The following is a 17,495-nucleotide window of genomic DNA, read 5'->3' on the forward strand; positions in this document are numbered from 1 at the left end:
GTACTCATTTGTAATATACCGAGAAGCGTTAACCAATATACTTTGTTTTAAAACCTTGACCTGGAGGAAGTACCTCAGACCTGATCTCCGTAGGTCCGCAGGTTTTGTATATCAGTATTTTATCATGCAATTATAATTTTGATTAACGACCTTACGAAGCTGGAGTCACAGTTGAGTCACTGTCAATGTGAATTTCTAGATATTTTGTACTTGTTGAGAGTTTTACCATTAAGGAAGACCGGAGTTTTCGGAGTTTGTTTTCGTTGGGTTTGATCCTCCATTTCCAAAGACATGCTTTATATTGGTTTAATGGTATTGTGATCTCTTTGCAGCTACTTTCGTTTCCATTTCTGATGCCATGATTGTTTTATCATCTGCAAAAATTTGCTATTCTTGTATCCTTCACATTTGTTAGGTCCGCTGTGAATAATAGATACAGTACTGGACCCAGAACAAACGAAAAAATCTGGTACAAGTCTGTGGTGGGTCGCTCAGATATGGTTTAAGTTTTAAAAATAAATGTTATACATGATGAAGGTATAGGCTTGGTGCCACACTTTGTCAAATGCTTGCGATATATCCAAACACATATAATTAAAATATGTTATTAATTAACTATTGAATTTAAGTTTGAGCACAATCATTGTGAGGTAGAGGAGAACTTATAGTCATGCAGGACATGACTATAGCTACACAATGCGCTTAAAGTATTATATTAACAAAGTAGGTCTTGGCGGATGTAAGATGAAATCGATAGATCACTTTCGAGAAATTGTTCATATAAACATTCAGACCCACACGAATCTCTCTCTAAATACTCAACTAAACCTTTTCAACCAAAAACACTTTGCTATTCTTTAATATATACACCCATATTTCGAATGACGCGGTATACACGTTCCAAAAAATCGTGTAAATCGAATCGTAAAACGAGATTGCTAGTAAAAAATCAAACTGTAATTGCCGAAATTTCAGAATTTATTCATATTTCCGAGCTAATATTGTGCAGCTGTGGACTTTACTCTTTAAATCAATACGAATAATGCTTTATTTTATTATGTCTTAAATAGTTTATTTTGCTAAAGCATTGGTTTTTAGTATTTAGTTTAATTATGGTTTTTTATGTGATATATTTTTTTAAGAATTCCAAATAATTTTCTCACACTACATAATCACACGCCATTTCTACTTTACTAGATAATAATAAAACACCACTATTTATTCTTTCTTCCGTGATACTTGATTATAGTCAATTGAAAAACCCAAGGCAATGCTTAAAGTTTTATAAACACGATGTTCCAAAAAATAAATTTTAATTTCTGATAAAAAAATTCTTTATCTTATTTCTAATTTTTTTTTCACAATTATTTGAGCAGATAAAGATGACTCGAGGTGGAACGAGGCTCTTTATTTTTGTCCAATCTTATTTATCAGACTCTTTGACTTGTATATCGGTGTAACGATAGAAGTAAAATTGTATAAAAATGTGCAATTCTGAGATGCTACCTGCTCAGCATCGTTTTTTAAGAGCAAGGACCAACGGTTTCAGCGTAAATCTTTTGACAATGTATCGATAATGGACATAAACAGCTACTTTTTCGCTTGTTATACCAGTAAATACTACAATTCTTGGTTAATTAGAAAGACACACAAATGTTATTACCCTTTTAGTAGTTTTTACATAACAATAATGGTTGATCCCGACAGTATTATTGTATATTGCAAACATTTTTAGTCTATAATAAAACCTTAAATCATAATAATGACGCTTTTTTCGTATATTAAAAAATATGATAATACAATAATAATTTCCTTAAAAAGCCTTCAACGGAAAATTACAATTTAAGATTTATAAGTGGGAACGCTCGTTACTGAGTGTTCCCACTGCGATTTTATAGCTTTTGACGTGAATTTTTGGCTTCTGAGAAGTGATAATTGTTTTTGCGCCCTCCTATTGAATATATTTTAACCAATACTCGGTTGTAATATACATTGAACATTTATAATATTTGGTTGTTGTACTTGACTTTGTATATTTGATTTCTGTTAATATTATAATTGTCATAAAACAATTTGTTTGTATTATACATAAAGTCTGTATTCGAATTTAAATTGATTTCTTGGTTATATTTGTATATTATTCGACTTTTTATTATATAATAGCTATGTTTAATTTTTTTATATTAGATCTCTGTATACTAAAAATATTATTAATATTTGTACATAATTTTACACATAAATAAATATATGTATTCAATGCACACATACTTTTAACCCTTTTGATACAGACGTCAGTTGACGTCAACATACATAAGATGCTCCACTAGTGCAATGGACGTCTAATGACGTCAATCATTTTTTGAGCGTTTTCATATTTAAAAATAATTGAATAAAATATATTGCCACGCTCACACCTAAAAAACGTTGAGAAAAATGACGGACCAGATTTTTATTCCTTCTATTGCCTTTTCTTTCATGCTCGTTATCCTACGTGCCTGTTCAATGACCGAGTGATTCCAAAGGAACCCAAACTGATAGTCAAGAATTATCATTTTGTCATAAAATTTAGGCTTTTAGTGAAATTCAGTGGATTTTCCTGGTTTCGGGAACATAATCTCTTCTGTAATTTTACATAGCGATCTGTGTTTTTTATGACCTCTTTGAAAAAATAAGTTTTATTTATTCTAAATATAGAAAATTATTTAATTGCTTTGCCTGTGTAAAACTAATTTTAAACTTGATTTTTTATATATCATATTATTGAATACATTTTAATACAATATATTAATATTTTAAAGTAATAATTATAAAGACAAAAATATAGAAACATCACCATATAGTTTACAAAATTTACAGCGAATTATGTTCCTATGTCCTAATTTACAGATATTAATAAACCATTTAAAGCAAATTGATCTTATATTTCAACATTTAGTCAATTCAAAAAAGGATTATATTGGCTTAAAGCAGAATTTAATACCTAATTAAACGACCTAGCTTGATTTTATTTAATCATCAAAATATGTATCTGTGAGATTAGGAAAATCTAGATAAACCGAATCTGTGATGATCGATCGGAAATATAATTATATAATAATCACTAATTCCAATCTTCCAGATGCGATATAAATTGGGATTCGAACCTAGCTCTTTCAGGTCAATAGTCAGCGACTTATGCCACTCGTTTATAGTGTTGGTTAATTAATTTATTTCATTTTTTAAAGAGGTCCGTCAGTTTTTTTTCTGCTCAATTTTAAATTTATTTTAACCTTCACTGATTGAATTAGATTACAAGTAATTATTTTTATTTTTTGCTGTTTAAAATTCTATATTATTATTGAATAACGATTGAACCATAATTATCACTCAATCAGGCCCTAAATCAATTAAGGTCGAACGCTTCGCTCGCACGAAATAGTTTACAATCGGAGACGTGTCGCAAGTGCTCATTTTGGAAGTATGCGAGTGGTATTTTTTATAATTCGTTATTTCATATTCCAAATGCAAGCGTCGAAATTATACGTCAGTTGCATAATTCCCAGCGTTTGATTGGTGTTACCGACCGAAACCCAGTTTCATTTGCCCTTGGTCTTCGATAATGACCGATTGCCCAATCAAATCACCCTTACGATTTCCAAATTGGGACGCAGACCGAAAACCAATCATTGTCCTTCTCTCTTCCGACCGTTAAAATAATAATAAAAATAAACAAAAACTGGAAAAATTCACTCAATGGCGTCACAGTGTTGAGCATAGAATAATTTATATATATAACACATAAATTGGGCAAAATATTATCATGTTAATGTGACGGTGACCTCAGATTTAGCACGTACACAAAATTTTACAACTGAATATTAAAAATATTTTTCAACCACCTTCATAGCGCTTAAATACTAATACATTCATTTACTGTTAATGTCATTATGAAACGTTTCACCATTTTAAAATCATCATAAATTTCTAATAATCATTAACAATATTTAAAAAATACATTAAGAAATATGCTATCTTTAAAAATATTTGCTGAGCATTATATTTGTGCTAGATAAAAAAATTCTGAAGCAATATGAATCACATTGAATTAATGGACATGTAATGATATCACAACGTGATTTTCAGGAATTCCCTTTGTTTATACAATTCATTTACATACAATATACACATATTTCCTCTTTAGAACAATAAAAATCCACTTTTTCGTAATTTATTACATACATAAAGAAGTGTAAATACTATGGAAAATTATTGAAATTATAACAAATAGCGTAAGATTTGCGATCATACAATAAAAATTGTTTCAGTTCACATTTTATTTAACTATAATTAAAATGCAATACATCCATAAAACAACATTTATTTATTTATTTCGTCGCAACACGACAGGCGACAGTTTAATAGGTTAAATAAATGAAATTAACAACTACTAAGTGTGTAGTGAAACACCAGACTGAAATCAAAGTCTGTAAATTAGTAACATTTTAATAACCATTTAAACGTCAGCGATTCACCAGTGCATACTATTTTTTTTACAAATTATTTTTTTAACCTTGTTTACTAATTATTTACAAATTATATTTTTTTAATTACTGTACCAAGTATTTTATATTTATTTTTAGAAAAATACTGACCCTTGAAGAGAAATAACAGGCGACTCATTAAAAAGTCGCTCGCGTTCAAAGGGTTAATTATAAACTATTATTGTAGTTTACAATCAATATGCATTCAATCGAAATATAATTATATAATTAATCACATCTCACGGACCCAACAAAAATTAAAAAATACTATGGTCATGTGGTATTTGAACCTACATCTTTCAGGTATTAGTCACTGACCTATGTATATATTATTATATGTTTCTTTAGTCTTAAGACTTAAGACTAAAAATGTATTACTGGACACACACGAGTATACCCGATGACATGGATTGACTGATTTAATATTTTTGCAATATTTTTGTCCTAGACAGTGCTTTTATAAAAAATATACATATATATTCAGTTTTTAACATAAATTTAATTTATTGTATTTAAGACAAATATTCATAGTTAATTCCAAAGTTTTGTCCAATTCTCATCACATAGATCTCGACTACTTTTATTACTATTAGTATCGATGGCCGAATGTCGTCTTTTTAATAGCCACAGATCAATTTACTAAATTCTCAGAGATGGTCCTACAAGTTTGATGAACAAAAATGCTGTAACTATTTTTAACGAAGCTCTTGTTGGGATGGCAATTAGCTTCATCTACGAAAACCCGCATTCAAATTCATGGAATGGTATTCAGAGTCTGTATCAAATACAACAGCTTTTTTCTAAATATGTCTTTTCAATAATATATTCACAGAATCCACGAATCATTTCGCTTTCATTTAGTTGCAGTCTAATTGACAAGTTTCTAATTTCCACTTCTCTACATGTCAGTTGGGTATTAACAATGTTTTGGATTAGAAACGCGTAAAGCCAACTCATCGTCTTTACTATTAAGCAATCGTTTTTTGATTGACTCTTTTAATTTTGTTTAAAAAGTACTTGGGTCAATGGAAGGATCCTTTTTTGAATTGTTTTGTGAAGTATAGCAGCAACAGCGCATTTATAATATGGCCCAAAGTTCCCTCTTCTTACTTTAAAAACTTGTATCAGTATTTTAATTTTCTCATTTCATCATAAAGAACGGAATAGCGTAATCCGTAACGTCTCAGACTAGTAACTCTGAGGTTGCGGGTTCGAGTCACAGCAGCGGCACTCAAATTTTTATTTAAAAAAAATGCGATATTATTAAAAAAAAATCAGCCCCAGCTGCAGTGACATCTATTCATTATAAATTGTAAGTCACATAATAATTTATAATTAATAATATTGATGTCACCGATTCCCAGACTTTCAGTCTCGTGGTTTAAACTTACTGATTGACTTGCTCAGTTAGTGCAGATTTGCCTATTGTAACGCATTGGGCTTACGCCTGTCAGGTTACAACGGAAGATTTAATAAAAATAATGCCTTGTAAGTCGAAAATTAATTCTGATAATTATTGAAGAGCATCAATAAAAGTTATCTATAGTGTTTTTTTTCAAGCCATCATAAATGCATTTATTATTTTTATTACTTATAGGATCATACATTGCTTAAACATATGACATAAAATTTATCAATAAATTAGTTTGATCTATTTATACCTAAAGCTTCATTGACAGTATTACTTACATTAGATTGAAGGAATCTGAATCAACTTTTACACACAAAACTTTTACGCCGAAACCAAAGTTTTTAAATAATCTTCTGTCATCCCACATAGAGTCATATAAATTTTTTTTTCGATTGATCAATTATCATTGAACTTGTAATTTTAGATTGAACAATTTCTTTAACAAGAGTTTTCCTAATTTATTCACATGTATGATTAACAATGTTATTACACGCATTTTTAGAATGAAGAATGCGGCCCATTTTAAAGTTTCAAAACGATAGAGTTATTGATGGATATATTGATGGAATTTTTTGCAGCTATTATTTTTTTGTGAGATAATGACGTTAAAAAACATTCTTAAGGATTATTTTTTGCTTTTAGAAACTATTTTTAATGCTTATTTATATGCAGCAGATCCTTTGTTTTCATTTTTTGTTGGTTCATTCTTTGGAAAGTTTTATTCCAATTATCGTTTTAACTCAAAGAGTTTCAACTCTTAAACAAGTTTTGTAAACATAGAGCCGTTTATTTTTAAGCAAAAATCATTTCAAAAATCAGTGTCAGTCATTTATGGTTTGGATTTGCTTCTAAATTCAGATATATCAACAGGTTTCGTTATTTTCGTGTGTTCTGTCGTTGTGTCTGTTAATATTCTGGCATTTTTATTAACGGTACGTGGAGCAAACATCAAAGTTTTTTTAAACTCAGAAAATACCTTGAATAATGTTGTACCTTGAAAAAAATCAATGTTCCTAGAAATACATTCCTTGATTAACTTGACTATATAAGCATCTTGTCATCTATGAATCTAGTTTTGCTCTGAACACTCGTCTTATATTAATATAACCCTTAGAATTCAACAAATATTATTAGTTAGTAATCATTGAACATGCTTTTCAATTGAAATGCTGTATTTTATGTACCATTTAACACCGCATTATGATTTGAGCTCTTTCACTCTCATCTAATGTTTTATTGAAATTGCAGTTTTTATAATATGAATTATGTTCTTGTATTTACATAATTACGGAAATATATTACATCATTGTATAAAAAATAGCAATTAAATATGCATGCATATTTTTTTCAGAATACTTTTATCTCATTATCCAATACAAAAAAATACATTGTTACCGAACAATTCTTAAGTATTGACTCGATCATAAAGTATCTCTTCAATTTGACATCTTCCTCAATTTGCAATTATAAGAGCTCTTTGTCATATTTTTTTCTTTCTATATATCTATTAATCAAACTCATTGATTTTTTTGTTATATCTACTACGTATAAAAATAAAATTTATTTATAAAAAGGTATTAATTTAATACTAAACATTTATTAACAGCTATTATTGTATTTTAATCAGCTATTGCTTAAACGCTTGTTACCGAGCGATGTCACGATTTTATTGCTTTTGACGTGGATTTTTGACTTCTGAGAATGGATAATTGTTCTATTGACCAAAATTCGGTTTGAAAATACTTGAATTAGAACTCCATTGTAATATCGGTAAGGATAGTTATCATATTTTTAAAACATAGTGTAATATTGAAATGCAGACAAACTGTGGAGCAATATTATTCCGCTTAGGAAAGGCATATGTTAAGATCTAATTAATTGTTTTTATATTAATATTTTATTTTTTGTGGTAAGCGCGCACTTTTTATGAAATATTGGTCTATGGGTCGCAATAGCGGTAAGGTATTTCAAGTCCAAAACTATGTGTATTTAATTTATGCTTGGATTCCAGGTGTAAGTCCATGTATTTAACGCTGTTCGTAAATATAATTGGTTGGTTTTAATTTTTTAACTCTCGTATAAAATATTATTATTATTTATATAAGTAATAGCTGCAATATTCAATATATTTTGATAAAATAACATAGCAATTAAAATTTATTACTTTTTATCTAACAACACATTTCCGACAATAAAGTAAATTATACAGTAGAATAATTAACGCATAGAAAATATTTCATCCATCTTAGACCTTCAAATTTCAAGGTGAAAGTTATGCTAAATATTCACGTATGAATATCCGCCATTACAAATTGTACCCTCTGGCTAAATTAATAATTTATTAAGCGTACATTAATTAATTATTGCAATACAATTCATAAAAACCTATTTTATAATAAAATTTCAAAAGTCATTAGGGATTTCTAAATATGGTTATAGGTCAGTGTTGAGGATCTGTTGTAATTAAAATTAATGTAGTAGTAGAAAAATCATTAATATGACACTTGTGTCAATATTTAAACCTTAGACAAACAATATTTAATCCTATAACAGGAATTTTTTTAAATACTTGTTTATTAAACTTTTTATATATGTTTATATTGTATATATATAAACAATCAACAGGAGCATGAAACTAGTATGTTGAATGTTCTGTAATATATAGATTTATTTTTATTTTATTGCGTGGCAAATGTCATTTTCAAAGATAGTGAGAGCTAGAAAGTCATCGGACCTTGACCTACGGAAACGATTCGGATTCACGATGCGGTCAGTGAAAAAAGTAAAACGCCAATTATACATTTAGAATGGTCGTGAATTTTTAGTAGCTTTTTTTGTAGTTTTGGGTCAGCCTACGGATATCGAAAAAAATAATAAATATTATGTTTCAATACAGTATTTATTATTTTTTTAGTCAAAAATATTTTTAAGTATCTTACAATACCTTATACGTTTAAATATAATAAACCAAAATATTTATTTTAATCTAAATTTTTTGTGATATCTCCAATTGAAAGTGATATTACGTTTGTTAAGTGTTACTCTTTAAAAAAATTGAAAATGACTTATACTCTTAAATTTATATTAACTATCGTTGAATACAATCAGATCAAAAATATATACAGATTATACCTTCAAAATATGATTATGAAAAACTATGTGTACCAAGTAAAAAAATACACTTTTACTTTTAGCGGAAATGTATGTTTTTTATTCATTTTCATTGCGTGATTTTTTCTGTACGGTTTGTAAATTTTTATTTTTTATGTACTCACTTTATATGAATATCATCGTTCTGTTCTTCCTCAGTGCATAAGTACTTCCTTCGTAGTCTGAAGGTCAAGTCGATATCAAAATAAAAATAACTTATATAAAACGCAACATTCAAACCAATCTTACACTATAAATTAAAATATAAATACATTAATTATCCACTTATATCACTCTTAAAAAATGGTATTATTTGATGATGGAAAAGTTATTTGTTGCTATATTAGTTATTATCTTAACAATTAAACTGTTATCTGAAATATGTTTGATTACGATACACATTAGAATACATTTAATCATTATTTTACAATCATAGTAATTAAAATACTTTACTATCATTATCAAAACAATACATAAACAATATATGTATTTTAGTATGCATATATATATGTTGTGTATTTCTATTATATAATATAATACATATAACTTGATTTACTTTATATAAGAATTTTATTTTGATTATAAGTAATTAATTTTTTTTTATTATTATTTATAATAGATTTAGGATTTAAAAAAATATGTTTAAGCCTTTACCTTGGGCTTGGGTATATTTTATCAATACTTCCTAATGTTACACCATACATTCCCAAAGTGACGACCGCCTATAGATGACATTGTGCGGTCATCGTACCTCATGAATGACCGTGAAGCATATTCGTGTGCATATCTTTATCCGCTTGGACTTTTATTTAGAAAGTCTTCTAGGCCTTCTCGATCACGAACGCCGCAAAAAAATATTCTCAAGAAGATGAACACAATTTAATTTCGTACATTCAAGCACTACGATGCTTGTTAAATTTGCTATGCATAATTATTTAAATTTTACGTCCCATGCTTCATTAGTTCAACAAGGTTGAGAAGTGAAATTAATTAAAAATGTATATAGCTTTTTAAAAGAACAATTTTAATATTTTTTAGGTAGGGTAGATTAGTTTGTTGTTGTAAAATATGTTTTTGATAGATAATGATTTATTACCATGCAATTAAATATTTTTTTGTGCAATATTTAGTATTGTTAATCTTGAGATTACCATTAACAAGCAGAACTCACACATTAAAAAAAATCTCAACAAAAAAGAGATACGTATCAATAACGTACAGTCTAATTATAGAACTATTTATATTATAAACACATCTTTAAATTATGCCTAAATTTTAAGAAAATGAAATGCGCTTTTTTTCATATTTAATATCACAATAATTAGTTAAGTTTAGTTCAGTAAAAATTTAAGTTCTTATTTACAAATTCGTTATTAAAGCTTTATATGAATTCAATAATATGTATCTTAATTCAAATTTTTTTTTTAATGTTAAGGCTTATGTTTATTGTAGAAGTTCATCAATGGTGTATGATCCGATCGTGTTATATATAATGTTACATAATACTACTATGTAAAAAATGTCTGCTAAAGTTCAGGGACTGTGCAGAGGGATCACAAAATGTCAGCAGTTTTTGATGACTCGCTGTCAAAGCATCATCGTTCTAATAGGCCGGTGTAATATTACTCCAAGCGCCAACCGATCGTGATCTGGCTTGAAATTGCTTTTTCGTTAAAATTTGTACGTTAAAAAGTTATAAAAAAATAACTTTGTTATGCACATTTTTTTAATAAAATGTTATATAACTATTTGTGTTTTTAATTTCTATTTTTAATTAATTAAAAGTATCATAGAAATAAAATAAATAAATAATTATGAAATGACGTAGTATTTTTCAAAAAGATTCAGATCTTCTTAAATCGTTGATGAAACGCTATATATATTATAAATAAATATGCGTATTTTAACAGCGATTATTTAAATTTAATTTTTATTTAAAAAAAAAAGATTATACTCTAGAGCTTAAAAATACAATGCTCAAACTTTATATGAACTCAATGCATAGTATGTATCATAAGTAAGGAGGTCTCGGAACGTCCATTGTTTACGGCAGTTCACAGTTAAACCATTCTCGTTTCAGTCAGCTTTTTGGCCGATGAGAAATTACTTCAAGTGCCGGCCGGTCTTATTCTAGCATGAAGTAATTATGTTGGTTGACTTTGTATTAATTTGATTTGGAGCACTATTTATACCTGACTTGCAATACCTGCGAACATCTGATATTCCCTGTTCGGCGACATTTCATTTGACTTGGATACAGTGGCGTAGCTAGGGTATGTGCTGCCCAAGGCGATTCTTAAAATTGCCGCCCCCCCACACATTTTTTGCAGAGTCATAAAATCAGCATTTCTTAAAATAATAAATTGGTTATTATTAAGCTCTTGTTATTCGTGGATTTATATATGTTTTAGTGCATTCAGTGCTAAGAACCACACTAGACGATCCCATCGCGAATGTGCCGCCCCCAAGCAAGTGCCGCCCGGGGCGGCCCGCCCCCTCTCCCCCCCCCCCCCATAGCTACGCCACTGCTTGAATATTTATTTTAAGACGAAATTGTGTCGTTTTGTCTCTTTACATTTAAAATCTGATTTCTTCTGGAGGGCATTATCAGAAAACTTTCTGTACCACACGGTCTGCCAGAACACTTCGAATATCAATCTTCACCCAAGTTGCAGCTAGCTCATAGCGATATTTATTAATATATGTTGTTTCTAAAGACCCCAAACTCTTCTCGAAACCTAGCGCAATAAACTTTGAACCTGGAAATTAAAAAGACTTAATCTTCCTCGAAACTTTCACTACAATAGAAATTATTTAAAAAACGCAAAAAAAAACACATAGCACAATTGATGGCTTGGTTTGACCCGCCATTTAAAACACTATACATTTGTTAGAATATATTTGAAGAATCCAATATAATGACATTTTAATTAAAGATGATGCAGATCCAATAAGTGAAAATTTTATGTAGTTATACATAATCTACGGAAAGAATGTGTATAGCTACATATTAATATGTATTTAACCATAAACGTGTTTTTTTATATAAAAAATAAATTTAAGAGTAGATAGAATTTCTGTTTGATAAAGACCTAAAACAATTGGTTAAGTATTAATTAATTTACATAAAACTTATTTCACTGATTTTTTTAAGATACATAAATTATGCACGCCTTTTATAAAAATATTGTTTAATATTTCTAATTAAAAGCAGTCTTTCCAATTTAAGAACGCCTTCAAATGCTTTTACTTGCCACTGAACAATAAGAGTTTTCTTATCATAAATCAAGAAAAAAAACCTACATATAATATGAAATATCATTTCATTCTTTATATTATACAATTAAATAAGAGGGAAGTACATGTTAGCTGGCATTAAAAAAGCTCAAGTTTATTATTATGGAAATTTTTGTGCATCACAATGCATTCACAATGAATACATATATAAGTATTCAATTTTTTCACTTTCACTATAATGTAATATATTTATAGTTCTTAAAATATAATTAATTGGACAGCAGCTAGAGGGAAATTAATTAAGCTTTAACAACTCTTAAGGTCAAGAGTCAATATTTCAGAACTGCAGAAAATACAGGGAATATAATTTAATCACACACGTTTGGAAACTGAAACTGATTATGACAAAATGACCCGATGATGCACCATATTCTTCCGTTTAGTCGTCGGTGTTCGTGACCGACTTTCGAGTTTGTCCTAAAAAATAGTGTTAGGCAAAAAATTATAAACATAACTGGTTCACCGGTCAGCCGGCTCCTCCACCTGACCGAAGACGACGATTTGTCTTAAGAAAAATAACCAGTTTGGTTCTATTGGGTGCTATCCAAATCAAGAATGGATAGAGTGAGAACACTTGCGTAATTCTAATCTGACTTTTCCGCGAAGGTCGAGCGTTTCAATAAAATGCCACGATCGCGTGAGTGTACCTTTAACTGTGTAACATATGCGTGTGTGTGTAATTTTTAGCATTTTTTAATTTTGGAATTTAATTCATGAATAACTTGAGCAACGTAGTAAAATTTTAATAATGTTGATTTTTATTTATTATTATTTATTAAATTCAACTTTTTTATGCTACAAAGGATAAGTTATATGTAACACACTCATTCCTATTAGATTTTATTGTTTACATTATTCATCAATTAAAACACAAATATATTTATTTTTATTAGTGATTGAGTAACAATATAGTATATATTTATGGCCTTGAAATAGTTAATTTTGGCAAAATAATAGTTTTTGCTACTGAAATAATAATATTAATCCATTGCCGTAATTTGCAATAATCTATAGATTTTTTGCTACATTTTGTCATTTTTTATGGCTACTTGCGACGCGTAGCTATTTTTTTGCCGATGGGATTACATTTCGTAACATTTTTTTTGCTACAATGATAAAAGTATATGATGTACGTATATGATGAACTCAAAACTACTATCATTTTTTTTATAATACTTGTAGTAATACGCTAATAATTATTGAATGAAATTAAATTCATAATAATAACGTACGTTAAATTTAAAAAAATTAACTTTAACCGAGAAACGCATTTTAATTTTTTGAATATATTATAGATATAGTAATTCTTAACACAAATAAAGAAATTAAATATTTGTAGTACACAAATATAACCAAATTTAAAATCAGTGAAATAATATTAATAAATACATACCATAATTGAAGATGTAAATGATAATCAACTACATCATATTTTAAATAGACCTAATTAGCTTTAATCGATTTAATAAACAATGTAGCATAATGTATTTTAATTATTAATGAAATTGCTTCATAAATAAATTTTGTCAATATAAAAGTTTTAAAATCATTAGTATTCCCTCATTATATAAATTGCTAAAAATATTTTATTTAATTAATAAAGTTTGCTATAAATATTCAAGTTACAAAAACTACTACCAATAAAATTCGTATTAGTGCATTGTATGCATAAATTATTTGCAAATATATGTATATAAAAAAATTGTATAAAATTCTCGTATTATAACATAAATTTCATCAATGCCAACAAGGATTTTTATTTAGAGTCTAACCTAAAATATGTAATTTGTAAATATATATTTTGACGACCGTGATCTTGTTGCCAAATCTAAACGTTGCTCAATTTCAATGAAATAGTTACCTTATAAAACCTGATTATTGGTGGAACAAAATAATATTATCAGTATAGCTTTTAATAAATCTTAATTCCATCAAATTTTAATTTGGACAGTTTTTTACTGAAAGAACACTATCAAATTTGGCATTGATGATCAACATTTTTTCCACAATTGCATTTGCATAAAAACACGGTCGCCCACATAGGACTTCGATCCGCAAAATCCTTGAAAAACTACCAATAAATTTGTTGCGAAAATTTATAAACAATTTTTTATATATCAACAATTAATAGTTAAATATCGATTTATTATCAAGCTTTTCGAATCAATAATATATATACATATATATGAAGAAGTCACTTGTGCTTAAAAGCCAATTTATTTTTTTCAGTCAAAATTCGATGAGCGGATTCTCGTTAGAAATTTGCAAAAGTGAAAGCGTATTATTATTATACTGAAATTAAATATAAAAACGAGTTTTTTTTATTTATAAGCGTACGTCTTAAATTAACTACTCATCATCGCTCGATTAAAGTCTATTCATACGTTTTTACATTCTCTCTATGTTCGTTTCATTAATAAAAAAACGACTACAAAAAATGTAATCGCTTCATTGTCTTCTAAATTAGATTATTTATTATATACAATGATACTTTGTTAAACTACTTTTTATATATATAGCAAATTATCGTATAAAAAATCAAAAGCTTTCAACGCGCTAGGTGCAACGCAACCCATTATTTTTATTAATATAACTCATTGCTTTGCAATCATTACATATTCACATATGAGTTATAGTTAAATATTTTATATTAATAGATTCCTTCATTTTTTACATTAGGGCATGAAAGGTAAAAATCGCTCTTAAATTCATTATGTTAGAATGTTACAATCGATTAATGCAATAACCGGTTATGTCCAGAATGTTGAATTTTATTTTGGTGTTATATTCATATTTTGTAATGCATAACGAAAAATTTCTACATAAGAGCCCTTGAATTATAATGCATTTAGATTATATGCAAAAACGCGTAATGCGTATTCTAAACAAATTGATCATCGATTGTTTTAATACATAAGAGACGCAAAATCACAGAAACACATTATTCAACTAATATGGTTTTTATGTTAAGATAATGCATTATGTCACTGTCATAAACACGTGCTACTTTTTATAATAACTCATATGACATTGCTTTTGTATTTACGTGCAATAAGTGTCAACGTTTTAGATAAGCATACATTGAAAAATTTTGTTTGTAAACTAATTAGTGTTCTTTTATATTTAAATGTTTATGTTTTAAATTTTTAAGTCAACCAAATTCGATATAGAGTACCGCAATCAAAATAAAAAGCATGTAAATAAAATTATATAAAATTACTAATACACAGAAACAGTAACAAAAAGATTACAAGAAAAAATCTTATATGTGTTTAGCATTCAATGAAAGATTACAACTGATTCTAAATTATATTTTAAAAAGTACAAAAAATATATTTACATAAGTGTTTAATCCTCAATTTGAATATATTATAATGTTTTCTTTATTACATATGCTATTAATGGAAACCCGCATTTAAAGTAAAAATTACTATTATCCAAAAAAATCTTTTTTTGTTAAAGTTTCATTGATTGTCTAATGAAATTATCTATATATTTATATATAAATGGTTAAAGAACTAAAAATCAGATTAAGACATTTTTGCAGTTATAAAAACAATGTAAAATTACAATTAAAATAAACCTTAACAGTTTCAAGCACTTAATGACACTCAAGCTTGTTCGTTTTTACACTCAAGTCACTTAAATGAATAATTGAATACTTTTCATTGTATTCGGCATTGTCATTTTTCTGATTTATGATCAATAGTTTTATTAAATACACTACCTTAGTCATTATATAATATTATATATAAAGGTGTAAAAAAATGCCATTTTTAAATTATCACACTTCGAAGACGAAAAGTCTAGTTTTCCGGTCATCCCAGAATAACTTGCGTCACGTCATCGAAGCCCAGGTGGGTTCTTTGATTTAATTCATTAGACAGGTGTTTGACTTGGACCGATCCGAAGCGTTGACCTTTGGAACGGTCGTTTGAGACCTCAGCCGTAGTAACACGAAAATAAAATAATCAGTAGATTTTTCAACCATATGCCAGATTCATTAAATATTTGTTCCTTCTTAAACATTTTTTTCTTAATAACAATTCAAAACATCATCATGATAGTGATGTAGGGTCATCATTTTGCATTTAAACGTCACGATTACAACAAGCGAGATGATACACGATTTTCATTAATGCGGATAGGAAAATTATTTAGCACGAACGCGTGGCGGTTCTCAAACTAAATTTTATAAATTATTGCATATCTATAGGCTACTTTTCAGTGCGCGATATCAGGTGGTTTTATGTACCAATATATTATATGGTAATGGACTAGATCCGTTTTCGCGTTTGTGGGTTAATAATATGTTTAAGAAATAAGTATTATTATAAAATATATTTAATTATATGATACGCGATTTGTAATTCAATATTGCTTAATAAGTTTGATTACAATATATTCAGTTACTTACAATTTTCAATCATATTTTTTAAATTTTCATTGATTATATTTTATATAATTACATAAGTAAATTTCTAAAAATTTTATCTCATAATTTCTACAAAAATAGTATTTATTGCTTTATCGCGAATATTTTATCTAGACAAAAAATCAACGTAATAGATAATTCTCATATATTTTTACTAAAATTTATGGTAGAAAAGCTCCTACATTATAATAATATGATAAGTTAATTTACTCAAGAGGTATTATAATAATAAATTTTCATTATATTTATTTTATATACATAAAAATATAGAGTAGTATGATAATTATATAACTATAAAGTATGTTATAACTACATATTTTGTAGTTATGGTTGTATAACGATAAAATATATATATATTATATGGTTATATAACTAAAATCCAAACCCTTTTTTTTCAATTATTTTTCTATTGATAGTCTAAAATGTGAATTGTAAAAAAAAGTATTTTCTTTATATACGGTAAAATCTCAATATAGCGAAGCTCACGGGACTGAAGTAAAAATTTCGTTATATTGAATGTAAGGAAGATGTTATATTATAATTTTATATTTAATTACCATATTTCTACAGCATCAAAATAACCTCTTACGAGACTAACAGATCGTTTTTTGTTTATTTTTAGGGATACTGTAATAAATACTGTTTTATAAAAAAAGTTTGAGGGTTGACGAAACACCTTGAA

The sequence above is a fragment of the Plectrocnemia conspersa genome, unplaced genomic scaffold, assembly GCF_051122295.1.
Source record: "Plectrocnemia conspersa isolate PC_06_02 unplaced genomic scaffold, ASM5112229v1 ptg000001l, whole genome shotgun sequence".
Taxonomy (NCBI): Eukaryota; Metazoa; Arthropoda; class Insecta; order Trichoptera; family Polycentropodidae; genus Plectrocnemia; species Plectrocnemia conspersa.